The sequence below is a fragment of the Lepisosteus oculatus genome, chromosome 28 (genome assembly GCF_040954835.1).
Source record: "Lepisosteus oculatus isolate fLepOcu1 chromosome 28, fLepOcu1.hap2, whole genome shotgun sequence".
NCBI lineage: Eukaryota > Metazoa > Chordata > Actinopteri > Semionotiformes > Lepisosteidae > Lepisosteus > Lepisosteus oculatus.
This window is the reverse complement of record NC_090723.1, coordinates 5,326,981-5,352,589: the sequence shown is the minus strand read 5'-3', so window position 1 is coordinate 5,352,589 and position 25,609 is coordinate 5,326,981. Positions and strand designations below refer to the sequence as shown.

Sequence of the window (25,609 nt, the reverse complement as noted above, 5' to 3'; positions counted from 1 at the left end):
TGAGGGTAGAATCAGAGATGGGTACTCTTTAGCTAGTGGGGGATCGCTGTGGCTCACAGGCCATCCTCAGTCCTGCACCTCAGTTCCTCTGACTTCGCCATAGGATTCAGTGCAAAAAAAACAAGAAGTGAATGGTTTGGCAGTGGACAGTTCTGAAAGGAGCTGTGCACGCTGCCTTCTTGCTCAGAGCGATGGCCTTGGGCAAGCTTCAGAAAGCAGAGCAGCAGTATCAAATCGGGCCTAAATCCAACTCGGAATACTGTGGCTACCCAAATGGCACAAACAGCAAAATCTTGCGCTTAGAACACAGGTGGACTCTTGCGGCCATGACCAGAATTTGCTGAGCGGAGCTGCACAACCTGTAAGTCAGCTGGGATCCTCTCCCAGGCTGGGCGCCCGCCAACAATTTAACCATTTAAAAAAAAAAAAAACTTGCATTAGCATACAAACAAATTCAAATATTTATCACAGCCTCGTGCACCTGTGCACTGTGACGCTGATATGAGTGTTACAGAAATGTGTTGCTGTACTGAGACACAAGGAAAATATAATTTAATCCATTTCAGCATTTTTTAGGCTGTTTAATGCGATTCGTAGGTAGAGTACCAGATCCCACTAAACCCAGCAACCCTCATCTCGCATTACAGAGACTGCCCCTGGATAGCCTGGCAATTTCAGAGTGATTTAGACCCACAGTTTTCAGATACAGCCGCTTTAACAGAAACACTGCCGGGCAGGCCAGCCCCTTCAGACTTTATCAGGAGTGCCCAGGCCTGGGAGAGAGCCCCAGCCGGAGGCATCTGATTTTATTAGAAGAGGATTAAATTTAAAATAACTTTGAAAACAGCAGTCTGGGATTAGCGTACAAAAAAAAAAAACAGATGAGTTGAACTTAACAAAGGAGAAAGGGGTGAATGCAAACAGCAAACGGAAGTGCAGCTAGAAAAAATTGGATTTAAAAAACCATTACAGGTCCGGCAGGACTATTTTCCGAATTGCAGGCAGCTGACAGCAGCGTGATGGTTGGCTGCTGTTGTCAATCCTGTGATCTGCGCTCCCCTGTCTCCGGAAATCTGCATTTCTACCCTTCCACCTTTCACCACACACAGCACTGTGTGCAATTCTGCTCCTAAAATTCCTTCTTTTATTGGACATGTGGGGGGAAGGGGTGTCCATTACTGAATGTCCATTAAATCACGGATGAAGGGTGATTTAACTACATACTACTATAAGAGATACTACTACTATACTATACTATACTACTACTATAAGAGAATTATGAGAAATCTTTTAACTCGAAGTCCAATAAACTGAGGGCTTACTCGGTTTAATCATCAATGAAACTTGCAAGACTTCATATTGTTTCAATTATGCATTGCATGTTTCCTGTATAACCCTTGTAAGCCATCTTAAATACTGATGTCATACAATTGATTACAGTTTTGTTAATGGGACAGGCTTCTGTTGCATTTCATTGATGCAAGACTACTGCTTCACAGCATTCTGTCAACACACTTAATGGGCAACACAGACAGGCCATACTTACTGCCACACCAACATTCATTCTGAGAGATGCCCAAATACATGCATACTGTACATGCACTCAGTGCAACACCAATACACACAAACAGATACTCACAGTGACAGATACCTAAAGAGACACCAATTCATGCATTTATACTTAACTGTACATTAAAACATAGATGCCAAAATGACAGTATTAAATCAGTAGGCAACACTGCAACTGCGGTTTTCAAATCTTCCTGTAAATGGGGAAAAAAAGGGATTACAGGTGGAGCCCAGGAATTTCCTTTGTCTTTCTCTTTCCCCTGTTTTTACTTCCAAATCAACCAGGAGCCTCAAGCACTGTTACTATCAGGACATCTCAGAAAGTCCAGATTTCAGAAAGCCAATATAAACTTGTGAGAATCTGTATCTAGCCTGCAAAGGGAATGCAAATTTCTGCTTAAAATAAGTTTGCTTTTTTTAACAAACTCTTTCGAGAGTTTTATGTTAATATTTCATCCTTTACATGGAAAATTTCTGAGGTAAATATGTGAACTGTGCATCTATAAATGGTACCTTTTGTGCTTGTGAATTGAAGCATACTGTATACTGAATGACCAATCAGATGGCTCACAACGGAAACTAAACAAATTAGTCATGCTTTCAAGCACATGGCTTCTCAAAGCCAAAATAGTGAAATTATGTTTTGGGGTCTGGAGTTGTGTAGGTGGTATTCGTAATTCAAGAAAAATTTGCTTTGAATGGCCAAGCTGGAGCGTGTGTAATCACGTGAAAGGCCATGCTACCAGGAAGACATATATAGATACCAGCTACCGACAGATACAGAAACCGAGACACACGCCCATGAAGTAGTTGTTCAGCCCATCTCCATCTTCCCATTTCTTTCTGTCTTCTCCATCTTGCTGCTCCCTGGACCCCTGAAAATGTGGATCCTTGAAAAAGCAGAGGCTTTGCCCTCCATCTGCCTTTGCCTGCCTTCAGATTCCAGCCTTCCCTCTCCACATTGCGTCTAAGAGCAATTCTGGAGCTCCAAGCCGATCTTGGTGAGCAGACCCACCTGGGCGCCGTCTAGGAGAGCTCCTTCTGTAGCAGCAGTGTGCGACGAAGAAAATCAGAGCCCTTTTCCCACTGCCAACCAGGCTGGGACGTGATCGCTTTCTAAAACAGGCCGAACGTGCACGCAAGACTCATGCATTAGATGGAGTGTCAGAGACACGCCAAACAAAGATAGTGCCAGATGGATAGAAACAGTAAGGTAGATGAACAGACTGACAGCGTGACAGAGATAGATCATCGGAATGGTACATGAGCAAACGAGACTGATACAGGTGACAAAATGTAGTTAGATTTTAGTTTTCATAGGGATTCATATTTCATCGCGACAGAAAGATGGACGGTTTCCCTCTCAAAAAAACAGAAACCTGAGCAAAGCTTGTAACAGAACTGCCAGCTGGTCTTTTATTAACTGCATGCTTTCGGAAAGGATAGATTTTTTAAGACGTCTTTGATCTAAAATACACACCCCAACTAATCCATCTCTTTTCCTAAATTCAGATGTCACCCTAAGAATCAGCAATACTCATCGCCACGCTGTTCGCATTAATTAATCAGTAGTGAACAAAGCAAATTGTTTAATCGCACTTACAAGGACAATGTACAGTATTTAGCAAGGGGAGTGAACAAGTATTGCTTCCAGGCAGGTAGAAGGACTGTAGGCCTTCTCTCCTGAGTCTTGAAACAAGAGACCAAAAAGGAGAATTAAATCTTTGCACATTCAAGGATGTAAAAGATCAGAGATAGAAGGTAAAAATCAATGCAATAGACTGCTTAAGGATCTACACAAACACAAACTGAATAAGCGGATATTAGCAAGAAGCGCAGACCTAATTAAGACAAAGAACAGGGAGAAATTATTTACACAAAAGGTGTCATATCTAGAGAATGCAAGTACTGTAAATGAGCAAGACAACCCAAATGGCCTCCCTTCATCTGGAACCTTTCATTTCTGCTTGGAGACAACTTGAAAACTAGTCTCCAGTTCATTTGAGACCAGTTAGCCAAAAGGGAAAAAAACTAAAAACATTCCTGCAGTTTAAGAATATTGCTTTACCAGTCAAAAAGACTAGCATTTATTTTCACAGCTTACTTCCAGGACCAGTAAAATCTTATAGGTTAGAACAGGAATTCAGTGCAGCATGTTGGACATCACCACTGCACATTACAGAAATGCATTTTAAAGGCTAGGACCCAGTAGAAGCCTAGCAGAATTTCTGAAGCATTTAATCTTTTCAATATATATATATAGAAGCAATTAGAATTCTGCCAGCTGGGTCATATTTCTATAAGGAATAACAAGACCCATTGCTAGAAATGACAATTCATATTAATACATCGAGATCTCCGTCTTCCCAGGATGCAACTCCCTGAAGAGCAGATCGTCTGCAGCTCCGGTTCTACCCCAGATGGGTTTGGGTCTGTGAGCCTAGGGAGAACCACAGGGCTTTCCGATAGAATAATCCGGAAGGTAAAAAAAAGACTTACTGGCAATTGATTTGCTTTGCTCAAGAGCACGACTCTGGATCACAAAAACGCTTCCCAAAATTCACCTTGAAAATCAGCATAGGACTTCTGCATGTTACCCACAGACTTGCTTCGTCATTGTAGGCTCCCCATGACACTTATTATGCTTTATGATACAGTACCTCCAGGTCTTTTCACTGCACTTTATTCAGAATAGCTAGAGAATTGTCAAGGACCTCGGAGTCCTTCAATTAAATAATTGATGACCTTGCAATCATCAATTATTTAATTACATTCCCATGCATTCTGGAATCAATAGCTGGTTAAAGTTTTTTGGCTCCATTCCTGTACTGCCTAGAAAGAAAGTGGACTACTCCTCTGACACACCCATCTGGTTGAGCCATTCATCTTCTGACAGTAGCTACAAGACACTTTCTATCAATGTAAACTGTTTGTCCCAAACCCAATAACCCTCACCCTGGCCCACTGATGCTCTACCCAGCAGTCTGTGGCCACATGGTTAATCCTGGTACCACTTGCCTACTGGCATGACCCCAACTGGAACCCCAGACAATATCTGAGCCACAGGCCTCTGTCTGCACTCTGAGCTAGTGCTATACCGGCCACTTGGCAGACACCATCTAGCTTCCCAAATCATTTTTGTTGCAGGTCCTGCTTGCTCACTTTCTGACATTCAAACAGTGCATTAGACGTGAAAAACAAGAAATCTGGCTTTGTTGCATCACCATATCTGTTCTGCTATACAGAATGTCATACAAAGGAAAGACAGCAAATTCCTACGGAACTCCTTCATCTTAACTCAAAACTGACAGGACAAGGCTTTTTTTAAAACATTTACTGTCAAGATCTACATGAAAAGGCAAAGCTTATTTAAGAAGCACGCCCGTCCAGAATACAGGGACGTGGTTGTCTGATTTCAGACAGGAAACATTATGTTGCTGAGGCAGCTCCTGTCTTGGTCAGCTTCAGGTACAGAGCCAGGTGAGTGACTCTGGCACGTGGCGTGACTGGTGCCCTTAGTTCTGCCGGAAGAAAACTTTGCTTGAAGCTGAAATAAGACTGCAATGGCTGGCCGTCAGTGCAAAAGTGCCCACGGCACGACAGACAAGCAACTAAAGCCACTTTTCCTTACTAGAACTGGTCATTTTGATATAACCCTGGTGGAGGCAGAAAAACAAGAGTACAGCTGGATCACCACGCTGCAGTGGATTCCATTAAACCAAAGTGTGGCGTTTCATTTTATCAAACTAAATGACAGGCTGAACTGCAAAGCTAGTCTCCCGGCAGCACACTACAATGTACTTAGAGCTTTGCACTTTGGTGGTTTTTTTTTTTAAACTGCAGCAGTGATCTTTCTCTAGATGCACCCCAGCTTCACACCAGGAGCCTGTTTTCGCACACAGAGTGCCGGAGCAATAATGATAGTAAGGCAGGAAAAAAAAAGTGAAAACCACAGCCGGGCTGTGAAGCTGCACCCCATGAAGTCTATCCGATGTGTGTGTGTGTGTTGTGTGGATTGTGTGTGTTAGTGCCGAGGTCTTTACAACTCTGCAGCAATCCATAAAGCTGGGGCTCAGCGATAACAAAGGATGGACAACAATCAGTGCAGAAATGCAACTGCGGGATATTTCTTCAGCTACGATAAGAGAATTGGGAGACTATTCATTTCCCTGACTGTGTTTTACTGTTTTTTTGTGGTAAATCAAGCTGTGCTGCCTCTTGGCTTTGAATGTAATGTCAGTTTAGAAACTGATTGATAAAAACATGCTGAGTGTTGTTCTCTCTTACCGTATACTTACTGAAACCTATATAAATATCATCCTTGGAAACTTTGTTAAGGTAAACCTTGGTCTTATTCAGACGGATTTTTGGATATCAACGTTCAAGGATTTTATCCGTCTCAGGTAACGGGCATTTTTTATTTTCAAGGAAACCAACAGTCATAAAAGGGAACAGATGGAATTATCTGCTTGCTGCTGTTGTGCTCATAAATTGTTGCGGATCTTTTTCTTAAAACTGGAATGCAGTTTGTTTCTGTGTTTGTGACAGCACTAAACCTGCCCCACCAGTGAGAGGACAGCTTGCTATCAGACGATTTGTCCTTGTGGGTCTAACTAGCCTTGGGGAAATTCAAAGCTCCTCTCGCCACAGGCTTACGGATTTTGTGCCGGACAGAACTGCCCTCTCTATAGTCCCCGGCCGCTTGGAAGAGCTGTTATCCCGTTTTAAACGACCCGAGCTCCGTTACCAAGCTTAAATCCTCCAAGACGCATCGTTGGGGCTCTGCAGTGCGGTCACTACAGCAAGGGCAGCGAGGTGAATCTGGACATAGACACCCCACAGCGCACCAGTGGCTGCCCTCTCACCCCTTGCATAACTCACGACTAGACGGCCTTTCGCAAGTGGAAAAAGAAACAATCTTTTGAAGGGTGTGAAAAAAAAACAAGCAACGCCTACTGCCTAATGTAGGGAATCTAAGCAGCTACAGTATAGAGGCTTCTCTGTGTCAGCGCACGTAACCTGCCTTAAATGACTGGAAATTCAGGCACACTATCGGCCGTCTTGACTACCACAAACAGGCGCCCCTGTGTCTTGTGTACAGGCACGGGGTTCTTGTGGTTTTGGGCTGGGGTTTGCCATCAGAAGCTGTGGCAATGTTTACAGGAAGGCAGGAAACGAGTCGATAAAAAAGAGCTTTCTGTGCTGAATCCAGCACAGCTCAGTCACTGTGAGGTTCGCCAAGCTGTGCAACTTCACGTAAATAGCCCACAGGGTGCTTATAAAGTTAGTTGGCTCATTTAGCCAGCGCAGGCGTGCTGATGTGCTAACAGCAGTGCTCTTGGGGCTAATTCTGGATACAAGGTGAGATGGTGTAAAGGTGGATCAAAACCTCAGTATAATTCTGCTTTTCAAAGCCATCTGTGTTTAAAACTCAGACTTGATCTCGAAGACCTAAGAATATCAAGAGAGATTCGAAGCTGACCGACATCAGGTCAGGCCTTGGTCAGCAGGATGGTGAACCTTCGAGGAAAATAAGCTCCTGTCGTCGATGGTGTTGATGAAAGAATAGAAGGCACTCTTCCCTCCAGCCCAGACTTTTCACATCAGTGCCCCAGTATGGTGACCAGGTACACACTGCTGTAGGTACAACGGCCTGTCCTTTAGATGAGACTTTAAACCAAGGCCCTGACTACTTGCTCATTAAAGATTCCATGGCACTAAGGTAATAACAATTAATACCTGTGTATTAACCCCAGTGTCACTGGGGAAAAGTGTCAATACAAAGTGATAATGTGGCCTCCTTAAATTCCTCCCTTAATTCTGCTGATAAAGTACTTCCTCACCTCTCGACCTGATCTGTGCAGTGGGAATACAGGTCCAGTGGTTCACTCCTGTAGTTTATGAACTGGGTCCCCTCCTATATGTGAAGCATATAGGATCTTTCTGGGACAAAAAGCACACTATAGAAGCAATTCATAAAAGTTAGTTTACCTTATCATATCAATGCAGAAGACAGAGAGATAGGCCTTCACAGACGCACACTCACAGAAGCACTTGTGTTGTGTGTCTGTTGCTATGAGGGGAAGCAATTTTTCATCCCCCTTATCTTCCTAAACTTCACACATAAGACCCGACTGCTATCATCTTCTAACGTTACCAATCCGTCTGATAAGAAACGTTATCTGTCAACAGCATTGCCATTAGGTTCAAAATCTGACAGTAATTTATGGGCAGGAAGAAACTTTTAAAAAAAAAAGAAGGAAAAAGAGCTCTTTTCCATTCCTGAGTAACAGACCTCGGGGATAAAACCTTCCGGGCACACAGGATTCAGCTTTATCCTCAGGCAGCTCACAAGCCACCTGCAAGCCTTCTCCTGGGCTTTCCACAGGCAGCGAGGCGGGGATCTGGGACAGACAAGACCGGATTGTCTTGAAACTAGAAGTTCATTCATTTTGAGGGTCTGGGCGTTCTTTGCAATGTAAATTTAGCACAGCCATCCACGGGCTGCTATCGGGCCGAGGTGCCTTTCCATTTCCAAGGTTTTCATTGACCTTCATAAACTAATCTTGCTGCCTGTGCTCTTTCTGAAAGAAGTTTTTGTAGAGTCAGATACTGACGCGTCACTGAGCTTGCCAGGAGCTGGCCTTTAGCACAGCGAGCAATGAACCGTGCCCGAGAGCTGAACCAGGTACAAACCCTGGGGTATACTGTACGTCATTGTGACATGTGAAAGCTATTCTGGAATAGGGGTGGGGGGTCCTGAGAGACTCACCTGGTAAAGGTGCTTGGCCAAGTGCAGGCAGTGCCCTGTGATCAAGGGTTTGAGTCGGGTGTGTCCCAGGCAGTCTCAGATCCCTGCAAGTTCGCTGTGCTGCTGGTGGAGGACACACCTCTCTATAGGTCTCTACAGATCAGCACTGGACCTCTGGTATGAGACCGGGGCACAAAGGACGTATTTAAGACACGGTGGGCGGTTTGCTGACATGCTAAGCTGCCGGGTTCGTCGCTGCTCTCCGAGATGCAATAAACGAGTAACAGGGCCGGTTTACAAAGATCAGTTAGTGTGTGGAGCACACCCCACTTCAGAAACAAGTGGTGCTATGCCACAGGCTTACTCCCACAGGGCTGATGTACAGGATGACTGACAGTTCTCACCAAGAGCAACCTCCCCCCCCCACCAGACAGCTGCAGGGGAAGGGGGTCAAGCCTGCATCACAAGTGGAGGGATTCCTGTATCTGGTTCCAGTTCTGTATTAAGACTAGTGGGATTTTCAGTGCAGAATATGGCATGCCTGCTTCCACATGAATGATTTTGTAGGATTTCCAGTGCCCTGTTATAACAATCTTCAATGCACTCCACAATGGAATGAAAGCAAAAGTCTTTTCAGACCCAAAGAGCCTGAAGATGGGTGACATCCCAGGCACAGCCAGGTGCTGCACTAGGTGGGGGGAGCAAGTGAGGAGGAGGAGGAGGAGGAAGGGTGCTGTCTGGTCAAGCTGCCCAAAAGTACAGATGCAGAAATCACCATGAGGAGGATTACCCATGACTGTTGTGTTCCAGACAAGCCCGGGCATAATCTCTCTTTAATCAGAGGAGAGCTACACCTCATGTAACCTGTCTGGAATCACAGCTAAGCCACCTTTCATTTGCCTCGAAAGAGCATGGATTCAAAGCAGGTGCAACTGAATAAATGAGCATCGCTCTCCACCCGAAAATCCCCTAAACAGGATACAGTAATTACAGTCCTCAACAAGCAACATTCAAAACGTTTTGTCGCATGCTCACTTTTCCTTGATTGACTCATTCATGCTTTCCCCCTGTTCAGAATTTCATTCTCCTTTGTTTCTGGTTCCCGGCCCACTTCACTCTGTGGGATCCAATACCAGCCAAATATGCCAAGTGTGGAATACCACAGTACAAGAAAGCAAAGGATGATGGCAAGCTACAGGAAAGGAGGTGGTAGAGTTCGGCTCAGGCAGTCTCTGCACCTTTTCTTTAAGGGCAGGCTGCGATTCGGCAAGCAGCTGAAACCCAGATTTCGTTTCCCTTCGCCTCCCTCGGGAGAGCAGGAGGCTGATGATGTGCTGACATCGGGTCTCAAATCAGCGCCATTCATCTGGCCTTAGCAGTTGAATCCCAGACTTGATGACCCCAGCGTTTCTTGGAGTGGTGTAAAAAAAAATAATGAAAAGACTCTTAAATTACTATTCATAATAAAATTTGCAGCATGCATGACTTAAAAATATGCAGCATGTAATTGTGTATTACTACTGGGCATAATATATGACGTTCAGAAAACATTTCAGGATGTATCGTAATCCAGTCAAACCACCTAAAAAAAGAACAGCTAACGCCACATGTCAGGATGAAATGCTGTAAAGGGCAGCGCCTGTCTGGACATGACCCAGGAGAGCCGGCGTGTCAGTTCCACACTCTGCTCTCCTGCTTTTTATTTGAAATCCTCGCTTTCTGCTTGTCAGCCCTTTTGATTTTATTTTCCTTTCTGCATCTGCAGGGCCCCCTCCAGTCACCCAGGCCACAAGGCACAAGGGCGCGTGCTCTGCTGTCCGATATGACGCAAGAGCCCAGCCTCTCTCAAACGCGCAGCCCGGAGTCCGAGACGGGACAAAATCCGGGGCACAGAAGGGAGCAGAGACAGCCGCTAGCGTCCAATATAGCGTCCTGTGCATCATGCAGGGCCTGATGCAGATGGCTGATATTCTGGCACTGGGGAGTTGCTTGATTAAAATGTCTGGGCAAAGGGAAGGGACAGACTCCCTCCCACTTTCTTTGGCCTCTTTTGAGGAGCTAGCATTGACGTGTTAAAAATGAATTGGGGTGCCCCTAAACACCTCGAGCTGTACTTACAAAAATTATATTTTGGGGGAAGGGGAAGGCACAATATCATAGTTTAATGGCAGGGAGGCCCAGGATTAAGTGGCCGTCACTCCTTTTGATCCAAGCAGATATGCTGCTTTTTGAAGTTCCTTGTTTCTTGCGTTTAGAGCTCGGTATTGTGAGGCACGGCTCTGTCTGGAGATCAGCAGATACAGTGGCACCGCGGGGCACAGTGAACCTCCTGAAAACCTTTGCGTTCTGCCACAAGACTGGACAGGTGGTGGGCCCATCTGTGAGGGCTGTGGGCAAACGGTACTGACCCGTTCAGCAGAGGTAGAGGCACGTGCAGCGCCTCCAGTCTTTCTCACAGGAGATACAGCTCTGCATGGATTATCTGGAGCGTGAGAAGAACCATCCCACACACACACTCACACACACTCACACACACTCACACACACTCACACACACTCACACACACTCACACACACTCACACACACTCACACACACTCACACACACTCACAGCTTTCCCCTACTCCCATCTCGGTTCATGTCACCATTTCCTAGGGCTTTACCACCTACAGCAAGTATGAGCGGATGTGTACAGTGATTCAGCTCAAAGACTTTCTCTTTGTACTGGTGTTTTATTTCCATCCCAGCGTCTCCATTATTCCTTCGCCAGGGGTATACTTTTTTCTTAAGCTTAGTTTAAACCGCACAACAACAGAAATAAGAACCCAGAGGGGGCAGCGACAGAAAGGTTGAATGAAAGCCAAACAAAGAAAAACACACTAACAACTGCAAATCTTCTAGCTCAGAAAACAGAACCAGCGATCTCTTCTGTTGAGCTCAAGGTTCTTTCTGTTAAAAAATATAGCCATAAACAGAACTGAAATTCTAAACTCTCTTTCGTACATCTACTATTACATTTAAATAGGGCTATTGGCTCAGTAGATTGGTCAACCAATCAATAATCAAGAAGTCCCGCAGGTGAACAAACTCCAGACTACAGCAGTCACTGGTTTTGGTTCCACTCTGGAGCTTCTCCACAACAGATCCACAATTGTGGACTTCAGCCAAGCAAGGAGAACAGAATAGCACTGCAACAAGGGAGAGAACAGATTCCTGTGCAGTGAAGTGCTTACAGAGCATGTTGTTCGAGCATGCAGACTGCATGCTGAACACATAGCAGTGTTACAGACAGCAGTTCACACAAGTGGCATTCAGGTCCACATGCACCACTGGTAAAAAACATATACTTCACCGTCCAAACCTCCTCTGTACTCCCACCACCCCTTAAAACACCCATCTACCCATCAATTCAGGGTTGCAGGGGAGCCAGAACCTATCCCAGAAGGCAATGGGCACAAGGAAGGACACAGCCCGGACAGCAGGCCAGCCCTTCAAAGGGCACACAAATCCACACACTGCCACCAGGGCCACTTATCCCATAAGCCAATTAACTGACCAGCATGTCTTTGGACTGTGGAAGGAAACCCACGTAAACACACAAACTCTACACAGACGGCTATCCAGGAATTGAACCCCGGGCCCCAGCACAGTGAGGCGGTAATGCTTGCCACTGAGCCACTCTGCTGCCCCACTTACATTATCCCCCAAATCACAGGGGTGTCTGACATACTGTAGCTACAGCGCCTTGTTGCTGCAAACTCTTTCACACAGGTTTTCACAAACGCAGGTTCCCCTCACTTGATCACTTCTGCTGGTACTCATTTTAGGAGCCATAGACAGAAAGGAAAGTCTTGCCTTGCATACAGAGAACATCATGTAGACCATGAAAAGTTTGCAGCAAATGGTTTTCATCAGAAGATGTGCACTTTTCAGCTTTCAATTCCTTGCTATTACACCGGCAGCACAGGGATTGAATAAAGTCGAGCAAATGTGGTGGAAAAGCTTTTGGGGAATCCTGGATAATGTGCTGTTAAAGAGAATTGAGCAGAGACAATCTCCTCCGCCCAGGAATGACGTCCTTACCTAAGCACAGGACAGGGACAAGAATTTCTTCCTCCCTAACACTAGGACAAAAGTACACGTTTCTACACTTAAACGAACCAGCGTAACTCAAGAACAAATTAGGCTAATGAACTAGAGGAGAAAGCGGTTCTAATGAAGATGTATTTCTTAAATACATAAATATTAAGATAACGTATTGATTATTTAGACTTCCCCATTGAAAAGAGCAGCCAAGGACTCCTGGTATTATCTTCACATCGACAATGGAACTGATTAAGAGTTTGAAACGGCACGTCTGGGTGAAAGCCCCGGTCATCCCCTGCTTTTACAGGAAAGAAAATCCTTTAAGCGCGTCGGCAGGCAGTCGAGCAGACGAGTTTATTCTTGCACTACAGGGGGTGTTCATCCCCTGAACTCCCAGATTTACACCTGTTGGTCTGACATTTCGAGCACTGGTTCCCCCGCCTTCAGCTCTCCATGCCAGAGAGGGCAACTTAAACAACGGCTGGCAAGATCCATCCACTTGTTTATCCTGCAGTTTTTACTCTCGTATAAACTAGAAGTCATTAAAGTTTTTCACTTCACTGAGACCGCGACGCTGGATGCAGTTTAAGGCAGAGAATTCACACCTTCTGCCGTGCCAAAGGCACTGACATTGGGAGGCACTGACAAAGTCAAGCCAGCTGACTTGTTCTGAATGAGCAGTGAAACACAAACCACAGGACGAGGTGGAAGCTACAGGAAAGTGCATTAATGGAACAAGCTACTCAGCTGCTGATGTTGCTGAAGTCTTTCAAGAAAGGGCTAGATGAAATCCTTGGATTAAATTACCCTAGATGGGCCAAATGACCCTCTCATTCTTAACCTCTCTTAAAGGCCATCCCACGTAAAATTAAAAAATAAATAATAATGCAGCAGTGTAATGTAATTTTGACAGCTCAAGATGACAAAGCCGCAAGCACAGTGGTGCTTGAGCTCTGACAGGGGGCAGCTGTATGTTATCAATCAACAAGCCACGATGCCCCATCATTACTCTTCTCTCCCACATTAGAGTGGAGAACAACGGCAAAAAACAAAGCACTACGTCACCACTTATCGTCCGCTAAATGGGTCTCGAACGGTGTGGTAAGGTGACTTATTGCCCATGCAAACGCGTTCCCCCAGTCTTTTCATTCTGAGTGACAAAACATGGCCTGGTTAACCGCCAGTTCATCCTGTCCAACAGAGAGGGCCGCTCCAAGCTCTCCCCACCACAAGGGGGCCCTGCTCCACCCCGTTTCATCCCACAACCTGAGACAAAGCGGTTTATTGTGCACGGTGTAGCCCCCTTGCTCTCCCTGGAGTGCGTGCGCAGACGCACACCTTTGCCCTGCCTCTAACCCGAGAGCGGCGTGTTCACCTGATTGCAGTGCAGAGGTGGAGTATGGCGTTGGATGAGTGGGAAAAGCCCTCCAGGCATTCCGGCTCCCACATTCCTCCCACCTCCAGTTCCTTTCAGACGCCTGTATGCTTGGGAGGGCACTTATCAAGTGTTGATACTGCAGAACTCAATTGTTTCTAAGCTAACAGATGGCAACTCATCAGGCAACAGACATCCTGACAAAGTCTCTAGATGAGAGCAATGAAAGTATAATTAAATGAGCACCAACCTATTTTGCGCGCACAGCAATCCTGCTGGCATTACCTGTACCAACACTGCTATTCCCCGTCCGCGTGCGTTGAGCCACAAGCCACACACATGCACACACACACTCATGAGGAATCTTATCAGGATATTAACTTTCCAAAACCCTGCCACCACCACCGTTAGCACGGTATGATAACACTTAGAATCCTAATCTCACAAAGGCTGTCTTTGTTATTGGTGATGTTTTGAAAAAGAGGGCTGCTATCGGTTTTAACAGAATCTAGTTACGAGCACATCACTTACTCTTTGACGTCCTCCTGTTACGTACTGCATCCTAGCACAACCGAAAATCATCTATGCAATGTGTCCTGCAGTAATAAATTCAAAGCTCATGAGCTTGCCTCCCCAGCTTGTGTGAACAATCCGCCCATCACTGCTGTATGGGATGCATAGCACTATTTAGAGAGTTCTCCTTGCTGCTTGCCAATTCTATTATTTCTATCGCCTATGACACGAAGAGTGTGAGAACAGACAGTGGATGACAAAGGCTTGAGAACTGAAAACTGGTATCCCCTGCCTTTCCTCTCCCGTACGTCCAGGGTGAGGCAGACGCCCAGAGTCTTGGGAGTTTCAGCTGGCTGTCTGAAACTGGAGAAGGCTACCTGATTGAGCAACTGTGCAAGCAGTTTGCTGTCTACAGACCTTGAGTGTGCCACAGTGCCTATTAAAATGCACAGTTAGTCTTTCCACCCTGTAACGGCTGCCCCAGGGGATCGGGGCACAAGGTGTGCCGGCCTCATACACTGACGGCTTTTACACACCAGTTGTTTTATATGAAAACACTAACGCCCAGGAATGGAAAGGAGGAGCTGGCATGAATTCATCTACACATGGCTCCTAACACTGGCCTGACTGTCAGACTCCAAAGAAAAGCCCGACTTGCACTGCAATCGGATGGGAAATAACAGGAACCTGGTGGACACAGCAGAACCAGCACCAGGCTACTGCAAAACTCATCCTGGCTGGGGCAGCTTCACTTGAGGTCCAGCACCATTGGGATTCACAATAATATAAGGGTTCCTTAGTTAGGATTAAAATGCTAAATTTATTCTGCACTAACAAAAATGGATTGAACGAAATGCCAATGAAAAACAAACATTGAGAGCAAATTACAAACTGCCTGACCACGTCCCAAGAATCTAACAGAGCACGTACCAACAGATCAACCAGGAAGCAGAACTTTACCTGCTCAGTCAGGGGATTATTTTTCATCCATATATTGATCATTTAAGATCTAAAAATAATTTCTTAAAGTTAAAAAGCAGTTAGCAGTACTATCTTGGAGCTTGCATCTGAGGTTTAATTCCAGTCTTGGCGAAGTGAATATTCTCTTAATGGGCTTTCACTGGATCCTCTGCTTTCCTCTAACAGTCCAAAGACTTGACATCTTGGGTAACTGGCATCTCTGAATTTTTCCGATTACAGTACCTGTGTCTCATCCATCAATTTTCTAACCTTTTGTTTTTCAATACAGGGTTATGCAGGACCTGGAGCCTATCCCAGCAAGCAAAGGACACAAGGCAGGGCACACCCTGGACAGGATGCCAGTCCATTGCAGCACAGACACACAAACACACATCTAAGACCAATTTTCTCAGAAGCAAATTAACCTACCAATATGTTTTGGGACTGTGGGAGGAAACCCACACAAACACAGGGAGAACATACAAACTCCACACAGACAACATCTCAGGAACTGGACCCAGGATCCCAGCACTGTGCCACCTATACTTGTGTCTCCAGTGATCAAAATCATAGACACCCTGTAGGTACCCGTTTGTGAAACCAGGTTATTCCAATATTAGGTGTTCTGGAGATTGCGTGATTAACTATAGCTATCTCAAAATGAAACTTCCTTAAAGCTTCCCAAAGTAACTCATCTCTCTGGCCAAGTCACAATCAGCATCTGCTAGCACATGGGTTCTCAATTCCAGTCCTCAGGACTCCCACACCTGCTGGATTTTGTTCCACACGAGCTCTCAGATCTGTAATTGAACTAACAACACAATTCATTTGACCTATTTAACGGTTTTCAGTTCTTAAATACATTGGCAACCACCACATTTTATCCTCTAGCTGCCGAGGAGATTAAAACCCAAGGAAACCCATTTCAGGAGCCTACTGAAAAGATTCCAATTAAGCATCTCATTAATTCAATTAAGGGCTGTATTAAGTAAATGGGAGCTTAGCTGGAGGGAAAAGAAGGAGGTGTGGTCCAGATTGGGAACCACAGGTGAAATTATTACTTAAGAATAAGGGTCCATGTCTGCCACTGCCAGTGTCTGTTTAACTGTGTACGAGGGTGCAGGAGAGATGGCTTTTATAAGACATGCATTTGTAATTAGAAAAAATGGTTTCCTATGCATCATGTGGCCAGGTGTCTGTTTGGAGTATACTCCCCTGACTTGCAAACAGACACGCAGCGCTGTTTTGATCTCCAGACCTCGGGGACTGAAGCACTGGAAAGAAATGGAAAATGTCCTTGTCTTCAGGGTGCTCATTATAGCAGAGCCATCCATCCATGCAGGACTATATCCAGAGGTACAGCTGTGCAGCAGTTGATGTGCAATGTCAGAGAGATGGTCATCCATCAACGTTCAGAGAACTTGCTCTGCAGGTGTTTATGAAAACGCAACATTTAAGCCTGAGACAGCAAGATATAAAAAAACCCCAGTATTTCTGGAGAATTTCCAAGGCAGCAGTTTAATCTCACTGAGAGAAAGATTCAATTTTTAAGCCAAACATAATGCCAATGTCCCCAGTAGAAAAGCCTGCAAGTATTGAACTGGACAGCCTGCCTCCTAACTGGGAACAACTGTCAAGTGTTTGCAATATAACCTCTCTGCCAGGTGCACCACCCCTGCAGCCATTTCCCCAGTGCTGTCCAGAAGAGTCTTTGAGTTAATATTAAATCTCGGCTGCTTGCATGCATAAGCCTTCATCCAATATCAATAAAAGGCGCAGCTCGCTCTCCAGACCTGATCCTCTGAACTATAGGGCGCCGTAAAGGGACCAGGTCAGGGAGCATGTGTGTGTTCTTTCTTTAAAGGAGTGAAAAGTTTGACATGTTCAGTATTATGCAAACCCCCTCAATCAATTGGAGCATAGCGAGCCTTTTACTATCTCCGCACTTTCAAGAGCAGTATAGTCAACCCATTAATATTGACTTTTGCCAAGAAATTACTTCCTTTACAGTAGGCAGGTCTGCTTGATGCAGCTGCTAGAAACACTACATCCTAATGTAACGGTAAAGGTTACCATTTCACCGACTGCAGGTACTGCTGCTGAATCGCTCTTCCTAGATTCCCTTTGTGCACTAAAAGCAAATACCCGAGGACTAATATATCTTATTTTCAAGACCACAAAGAGACGAGGCCTTGATAAAGTGAAATATAAACGCACACTCTCAGCCTCTTTAGTGATGTTCACGTCAACCTTGTGCATTTGAGAAGAGAGGGGTTTTTTTTCCCCCCATTGTGAAATTCTGAGTTTTGACTTTAGTCATTGGGTGGTTTTGTAAACTGGAATCGCCTATTGGATTTCTTCAGTATGGGGGGCCTTTTGTTAAAGGGGGGCCACCTCTACACCTGCACACTGGGGGGAATGAGGAACGCAGACAGCCCACTCTCAAGCCACCCATCTTCAGTGGGCGCACTGCTCACCAACATCACCGCTAAACCTTGGGTGCCTGGGAGGTCACAAAGGTTGCGGCTCCTTTTGGAAATGAGAGAGAGAGTGAGAGCTAGATTGCTCAGAAACACCAGGTTCGCACACACGGCGTCTGGATCATTACTACAAACTAATAACTACCGGACGGGCCACATGGGCCACCGGTCATGCTCGTTTGTAACCTTCCTCCTGTTCTTCCAGAGCTGAACGTCGGCTCGGATTGAAGTTCTTCACAGCGGGAGCCAGAGAGAAGGGTTTCGCATTGCAGTTTTCCTTCCGTTTCATTTCTATTTCTCTACATCCTGTCACGTGCCCCTTGTGTTTTGCCCCTATGCTGTTCTACCAGGGGTTATGACTGCGCCACTTGGGATTTTCCAACAGGAACAACAGAACAAAAAGATGACTTGAGCAAAACAGATGAAGGACATAGTGGCATAGGCTTCAATCCATAAAGTTTCATTAACGGGCTTCAGAACCCTGTGCAGCGTTAATATCCTTCCCCTGCTCCTCACAATTAGCCTTGGAAAGTGTCTCCTGTTTTTTTTGTGCTAAGTTACAGCAGTCAGTCCACAATCCCAAATAATAATGCAAGCAGAGAATTACTCATCGCGTGAGTGATCAATAAGCAAAATCAGAGCCAAAGTAAACCACTGCTTTGAGACTAGTCACAGATCACAAGAATGAGCTGCCACACACCGCAGCTCTCATGAAGAAAGACAAAGGAACATAAAGCAACAAAAAAAAAAAAACTCAGCAAGAGAGACGAGCTTTTAACAGCACCGAGAGTTTCGATCCAGATAAATCAATTCACTTCTTCGGGAAAACAATGTTTTGTGCTTTTTTTATTTTGTATAATAGTCAGCCGGAGGCACAACAAACAGACAAGTTAGAGCACTAAGGACTTGATTAACACAGCAACAAGGGAAAAAGCAACTCTCCTTGAAACTCGGAGTTGCCTGTTTCTGAGAAAAATTTGCTTTACTCAGCCATCACTGCACTCTGTCACTCACAGTGCTCAGGTCTACCACACTGTCACTGTGCTTTATTCTGCCTCCACTCAGCTCTCCCTGTGATTTACTGCATTGACAGTCCAGTGCAATGCACTGTCGCCATACCTCATCCTGTTCCAGGTGTTGTTGTTTCTTAATGGCTCTGTCCACACTACCAAATACATTTTACCTCTCTGTGTTTATAGATTGCTGACATCTCATTATGTGGGACTCTTTTTCATGCGGTCCGCTGAGATTCCAGCCTACCACGCCATGTTCCTGTTACAATCTGGGACAGATTTCACACTGCAGGCGAGCTGCCAAGGTAATTAAATAACAATGGTGTGGGCATCGATTGCTGAGACTAAAACCACCTATTTCATCTTTACAGCAGACTCAATCACGTTCATTTGTATATCTGTAAAGTAATACTAAGGTAAGATCACTTTACTTGTTTCTAGACCCTCTGAACAATCTGGGGTATGCCCAGCAGTGCCCAGGGTGAGACACGGGTTCAAGTGCATGGGCCAAAACTACTCAAAAAGTATTCTGTTTTTGGTCTCATTCATCATGGTCAAAAAAAATAATCTATTGATCACGCCTCTACTAGATGACTTTCATTCAACTGAGTCAAACACACCTTCTCATGATCTCAGCCTGTGAAGGGTTCAGCTAATAAGTGGTTGAGTCTGACTGTGCTGAATGGATTATTTTTTGTAGAGATGTGATGAGTAGGTCTCACTTTGACTAACATTGTTCGCAGATGCATTTGAGGGCAACTTCTTCCATCACCAGTCTGAACTACACTCAACATACAGTAAATCGAGAGGCTGACCAGGGCATTGGTACCTATTGGGATTTTTACAGCTAAAAGCACTAATTCCTAACAGCAAGTGCAACAATGAAAATATCATTTAGAGAACATGGAGTAATATATAATGTAGCTAAATGGTGTGCAGACCTCTACTTTATAAAATTCTTTGTGACAGTGCAGCAAGGGCAGTGGCACAGAACCTTACTGAATCCTTATTTCCTGCTTATATAGTCATTCTGCCTTTATTTACATCAGCTCACACAGTATGTACGCATAATCAGGTGGCTAATATAAAAACTGATCTGCTGATGTACAGACAGGATAAGGCAACCACCTATAAGGAAAATAATAGGAAGCACTGCACAGATGGAGATTTATCGTTAAGAATCTTTGCAACAGCCTGTGATGATCATTAATTGGTGGTTTTTCACATTACGCCATGCAGAAGAGCTCCACAACTGACAGCATTAAGCAAGATCTCAACACTACAGGCTGTCCCCCTGTCTTTCGAGGCAACATGAATGAAGCTCTCTTGCCTGTCACTGGAGTGTGCACGTACTTTCTAAAGGGCTGCCTGAGAACAGTCAGTCTGAGCTTAAGTCACACTGGAGCACGATGTCACCTTTCACAATGTCAAGGCACTATATTTACACACTCGGAACCTCACAGAGGCCAAAAGATCCACCCTGAAATATTCACACGATAACTGGCAATTCTATTTTAAACCATTTGAACGCAGGGACCGAAGCCCTGTTGTGCCCGAGGCATAATTGAGATTAACTGTTGTTTTTAATGGCAATCAGGCACTGCTTTGAGCGCAGCAGGGCTATTTAACTTAACTATTTCAAACAATTGGAGAGACGAATGCATTCAGTTTATTATTAGCTAGACGGCTATGATTCATATCTGCCACAGCTTCAAAAACTTTTCAGAGAAAGAAAAAGGAAAGAAATACATTTTATGGAGCTAAAGCAAAGCCTCCTTATAACTGTGAAGACTTCCTTTGGCACAGGCCTTGGGGAGCTGTGTTTTTATGAACAGCAAGCAAGATGGCACATTCAGAGCAATACTGCAAAGCCAGGATGGAAGAAAAACCCCAGGAAAGCTGCAACTCTGTAAGCAGACTTCCAGTGATTTCTACAGGGTTAACATCATGCAACCCGGCAATGCGAGCACCAGAAACCCATCCATTTTCGAACCAGTTGACCCAGTATATTCCCACCAAGCAATGGGTGCAAGGTACGGTACACCCTGGACACAGCCTTTGTGTCATCCACACCAGATCTACTTGGTAGTGTGATGTCCAAAACATTAAGGCAGTGGTCCTAGTACTGGGGCACAGCTCACTCATTTTCATTCCAAATCAATAGATCTCCACTCCCAACTGAATGCCTTTTATTGAGCTGCTTGCTTGTTCAGAGTTCTTGGGATCCTGTCTTTTGCACTCAGTCTCAAGTTTCAAAAATGCCTCAAATCCAGCACATTGTTCCCAATAACTTCAACAAACAGAGCTTTTAAGCACTCTTCCCCTTATTCCTGTCTGAACTGCACTGGATGCCCAATTTACGAATAGATACAGGTGAGAAGTTCAATGCATCAGAGAGTCCCGTAACGAGCTGTTCTTCCTTCTCCAGCAGTGGAATTGGTTACATTTCAGGAAAACCATATGAATGAGGCCTGTTCGAAGTCTCGGGGATTGCTACAGGCTTGATACCAATTACAAATCCTATTCACATTTGAAGAGGGGAAATATAAATATGCACCATATACAAAGTTTCAATCAACTAATTAACATCGGAAAAGAAGTATCCAGTAACCAGAGGTTACAGTGACGCCCCAGGTCCAGGAGTGGGAAGCACTGCGTTAATAAATTAATTGACTCAGCAATTGATTATTTAAGCCTTTAAACCTGCAGGATTACGGCTGTCTAGGAAGAGACCTGACCACTCTGTTGTTATAGACACAGACGGGAAACAAAATCAAAGGAACATTCATTCGCCTCATTAAGCCACATCAATATCACTGAACATACGCCCATCCATTCCAGACCGAGACTGCCTGAGCCGAGACCCATCTACTGGCCAAATCATATTGACTTTAAGCCTGCGCAGGCTTGAAATAAAGAACTAATTTATTTTTTTCCAAAACTCATACAGAATTATTAGGATTGTCTTGGATTAACAGTATGGACCGCTCAACGTTCACTGCAGCAGGTTCACCTCCCTTCCAGCTGTTTCTGTGCTCGCAGTGTTCAGTCGCTGATGAAGGTGAATATCAATGCAGCAGCTGGCTTTGCTGGCGAGGCCACACGTTCCCTCGAGCACATAACTTGGGTGTTTAAATCAAAGCTCAGCCATCCCTCTCCGCGTTCTTTACAATTGTAAAAGCCAAGATCTATGGGCTTCGGCCAGTTCATTCTCCCACGTTTGATGAATGCTGTGCTTAAAAGTCAGAGCAGCGACTTAGGCAAAGGCAATTTAAAACGATGTTAACTTTTTAACAGCGTGATGAGCGCTCTCCTGCCACGCACTGTAAATTTCTTACCGAGCCGGAATTAATTTTCTTCGGCTCCCATCACTCCAGCAAAATCCCCTCTGTGGTTTTCTGAGGATTCATCTGGCACATTAGCCTAATTAGTAGTTTTATGCTCACTTCCTCCTGCCCTCGTCAGGCAAGGTGTCTCCTCGGCCCCTGAACTCCCATGGTCCTCTTGGTCTCCTCTTACTCTGGGCGTGCAGTTACAAGAGGCTGGATATACGCATCAGGTAGCGGCAGAGAACCAGTCGAACGAAAGACAAAGTAGCAGCATGGTAGATGAAAAGGGAAGAGGAGGGAATAAGAAATCAGGCTCTTCTCAATGCTAAAATAACGCCAAGGCCCAGTGTACTTGCTGAAAATGGAAATCCAATGAAATATTCATTATTTTTTTTGTATAGCCTACCTTCGTAATAACTGCACTTTCTCCCAACCCATGTTCTTCGACTGAAAGAGCTGTTTAGCCGGCTTTATGCAAAGCAATGCTGGCAGATTTGGCCCTACATATGAAACAGTCAAATCGCTCCTGTCAGACAGTAATAGACTCCAGCTCACTCCACAGAAGCCTAATTTACAGGGCCTGATTCCGAGACAGAGGCACTGTTTTTGTTGGGAAAGAAAGACCATTTAACCTCTTGAAACAGCCTATTACGGGTCAACCCGCCTAGTGCTCGAGATTTGTTTTGTTTTGATTGCTGCTCTTTTTTCTTAAGCTTGGCAGACACATAATTAGGAGTCTGCCAAATAATAGCGCAGCTTACAGTATGTAAGACAGTGCCACTTTGTCGTCTTGTTGTTGTCACAGCTACAGCATGACTGTAGCCGAGTCAGAGTGGGCTTCAGGCTCTATTGCGATTATGTTCTGACACTGCACTTATTTCAGACCTTTACTGGTCACAGATGACACTGGAATTGTATGCCCAGGTTTCAGGCCTACAATTTCAATTCCCTCAAAAAGGCCTTCAAGCAGTGCATTGCCTGAAAAACCCTGTACACAAGAAGTCAGCTATATACAAGTAGTATCATCTTGTAAAGCCCAAACTATTAGAATTTATTTACATTACATTTATTTACATTATTACATGACAGGAAAGCAACAATCCACAGCCTGCCAAGGTGTTTTTGACCCCATCTGAGCGAAAGAATGTTCTTTATAATTTACTTTGGCATCACATTGAACACATTTTTGCATTGAGAGCACCCCAAACATCACTCACCAAAATTCACAAACATACCAGACCTGGTATAAGGCTGTCTCAACGCCTCCTGGGCCACAGTAAGCTCACTGGTGTCGCCTCCTCCACAGCTGTAGTGTTCACAAGCTTAATCTCTGTTTGACGTGGAATTATGGGACAGGATCACTGCACTGAAACTCAACTCACTGTAAGAGAGCTAGCCTCTACAAAGACAGAACAACACAGCTCATGTTGCAAATGTTTTTCAGGATATCAGACTCAACTTTTTGGACCCTGTCCTAAAATGCACTGTTTACCTTTTTAACCCCACAAAACAGTTTTAATTTCATAGCCCTCTGAAGACTGGATACTGACTGTCACCAAGAGAGCAGGATGCTTTTCTAACTTCTGACTAGAAACCTGCCTATTCTTTGTTATTTCTAGAGTTTTTGCAGAATTCTGACCAAAGCCTAAACAACGTTCCTGAGAAAATTATTTTCAGAATGTATTAGTCTGGAGGACAGAAAAATGACAGCTGATGAATTCTGGCTTAAGTCTTTAGGCTATAACGTAGATTTGAATTTGACTAATCATCATCGTCCTCTCTGCCCAGCTACAGCATTATCTTAATCAAACATGTCTGCACATGAGTGCACTGATTTCACCACAGCCTCACCTGAAGACAAATCCCTCACACTTAAAATGAGATGGAGAAAATGACAGAGTTTTTCTAGCACGCTTACTTGTAAATACCCATAAATCAAAACTAAGAGTGCAAGGAACAACAGAAATCATTATGTTGGTTTCATGCTATCTAAAGGAACTCCAGACACCAGAAAAGTCTTTTATATCCTCTGTCAGTTTTTCATCTTCTGGAGTACAATACAGAACAACGACAGTGGAAAAAAAAAACATTTCTCCCAGCTTCAAAGTGAAGCTCTTCCTCGTGTGCCTGGAGATGCCTGCTTCGTTTCCACAACAAGGCGACAGCGGGCACAGATTGGTTTCTGCTCAGACTAGGGTGATTGGAAGGTGACAAAGCACAGCGTGAGTCAGAAAGCACAGCACAAGAGAAGATGAGAGTCCCAGTGTTCACATGCAAAAATCTTCAAAACCCTCAAGAGCATCAGACACCACCGTGATGGAAAGCAGCAAGTTGTTTTTCTTGCTAAATGACCTAGAATGGTATCAGTAACAAAACCACTCATCCACCACAGAGTGGTGTTAGATCAGGGGTCGCTGGGCCTGAAACGCTTGTACGTTATTGATCCATTAAGGAAGTGATTTGTCTAAAGCAGCTTGGGTCCTCGAGAGCAGAAAAAGATCCAGATTTAGATCTCTGGATTAACTGATCACAATTAAATTGTTAAATTAAAAAAAAAAACTAAGACACAGATGGCTCTTCAGCACCAGTATTAAAGAGCCCTGCCTGAAGCCCTGTGATCAAAGCTTTTTTAAAAATACCAACATTCGTGTGGCAACAATGTGTGATGCAGGATACCGTGTGTATCCAGTCTTCTCACCACAAAGTTAGCAAATTGTAAATAAGTGCAAGCAACAACACTGTAGCGAAATCACGGACTCAGCAGGCACCGACTATTAATATATATAACCAGTTGATACTCCTGCAGGTGCTCTGTCTCTGTCCCAGCACTCGGAACTTCTGCGCGCTGACCACCGAAGCAGGGCGATTTGTCATTGAGAAGACAGAGGAAGTGAAACCCCCCCAGCCTGTATCTCTCGGGGGGCACAGCTGGCCATTCCTGACTTGGATGAACCAAACTCGGCAAAGTGCTCAAAACTCACGTGTTACACGTCTTTGCAAACCGAGGACGAAAGGCTTTCTACAAAACTGCAGCCTCTCATTACCGTATCCAGCCGCCGCTGGGCCATGGGTGTTCACACTGTTAACAGATGTTAACACATGCAGAGGTTTCACAACCACTTTGCCTTTTCTTTTTACTTTCCACTGTGGAATAAACCTCTCATTGTCCTCCCGCAGTCAGCACATTGACTCGGCTCGTCTAATACACAGTACCTACAGTATTTACACACAAGACATTTTCTTTTTCTGTCAAACGATTACGGTAGCAGGCTGTTCAGAGACAAACACAAACCCGGCGGGTTCACAGGACCGTCTCGTCCCAAGCTACAGTACTGCGCAACCCCAGCAGTCCGTAACCTAACCATTCAGAAATGCATTTTAGAAATTCCTCCCTTCTACGCCGAAAGAGAAGCAGTGTCGCTGCTCCCCATTGCGAACCTATACTCACTGAAATAAAGACGGACTTGCACTGGACGTGGTAGGCTTCGCTTTTGAGTCGCGCATCTCCCCATCAGACTTGATCATGCACAGCGC

The 25,609-nt window shown here is 44.8% G+C and overlaps 1 protein-coding gene across 3 annotated transcripts in view; it reads right to left on the bottom strand.

The window, feature by feature from the left end:
- Positions 1-25,609, bottom strand: part of znf385c (zinc finger protein 385C) — a 171,999-nt gene that overhangs the window by 145,511 nt on the left and 879 nt on the right. Inside the window, exon 1 of one of the 3 annotated variants that reach the window (XM_069185545.1) lies at positions 25,524-25,584. The exons of the other annotated variants lie outside the window; for them this stretch is intronic. The gene's annotated coding sequence lies outside the window, so the exon portion shown is untranslated. Of the gene's footprint in view, positions 1-25,523; positions 25,585-25,609 lie in introns of those variants that run through there. 3 annotated transcript variants of the gene reach the window in all.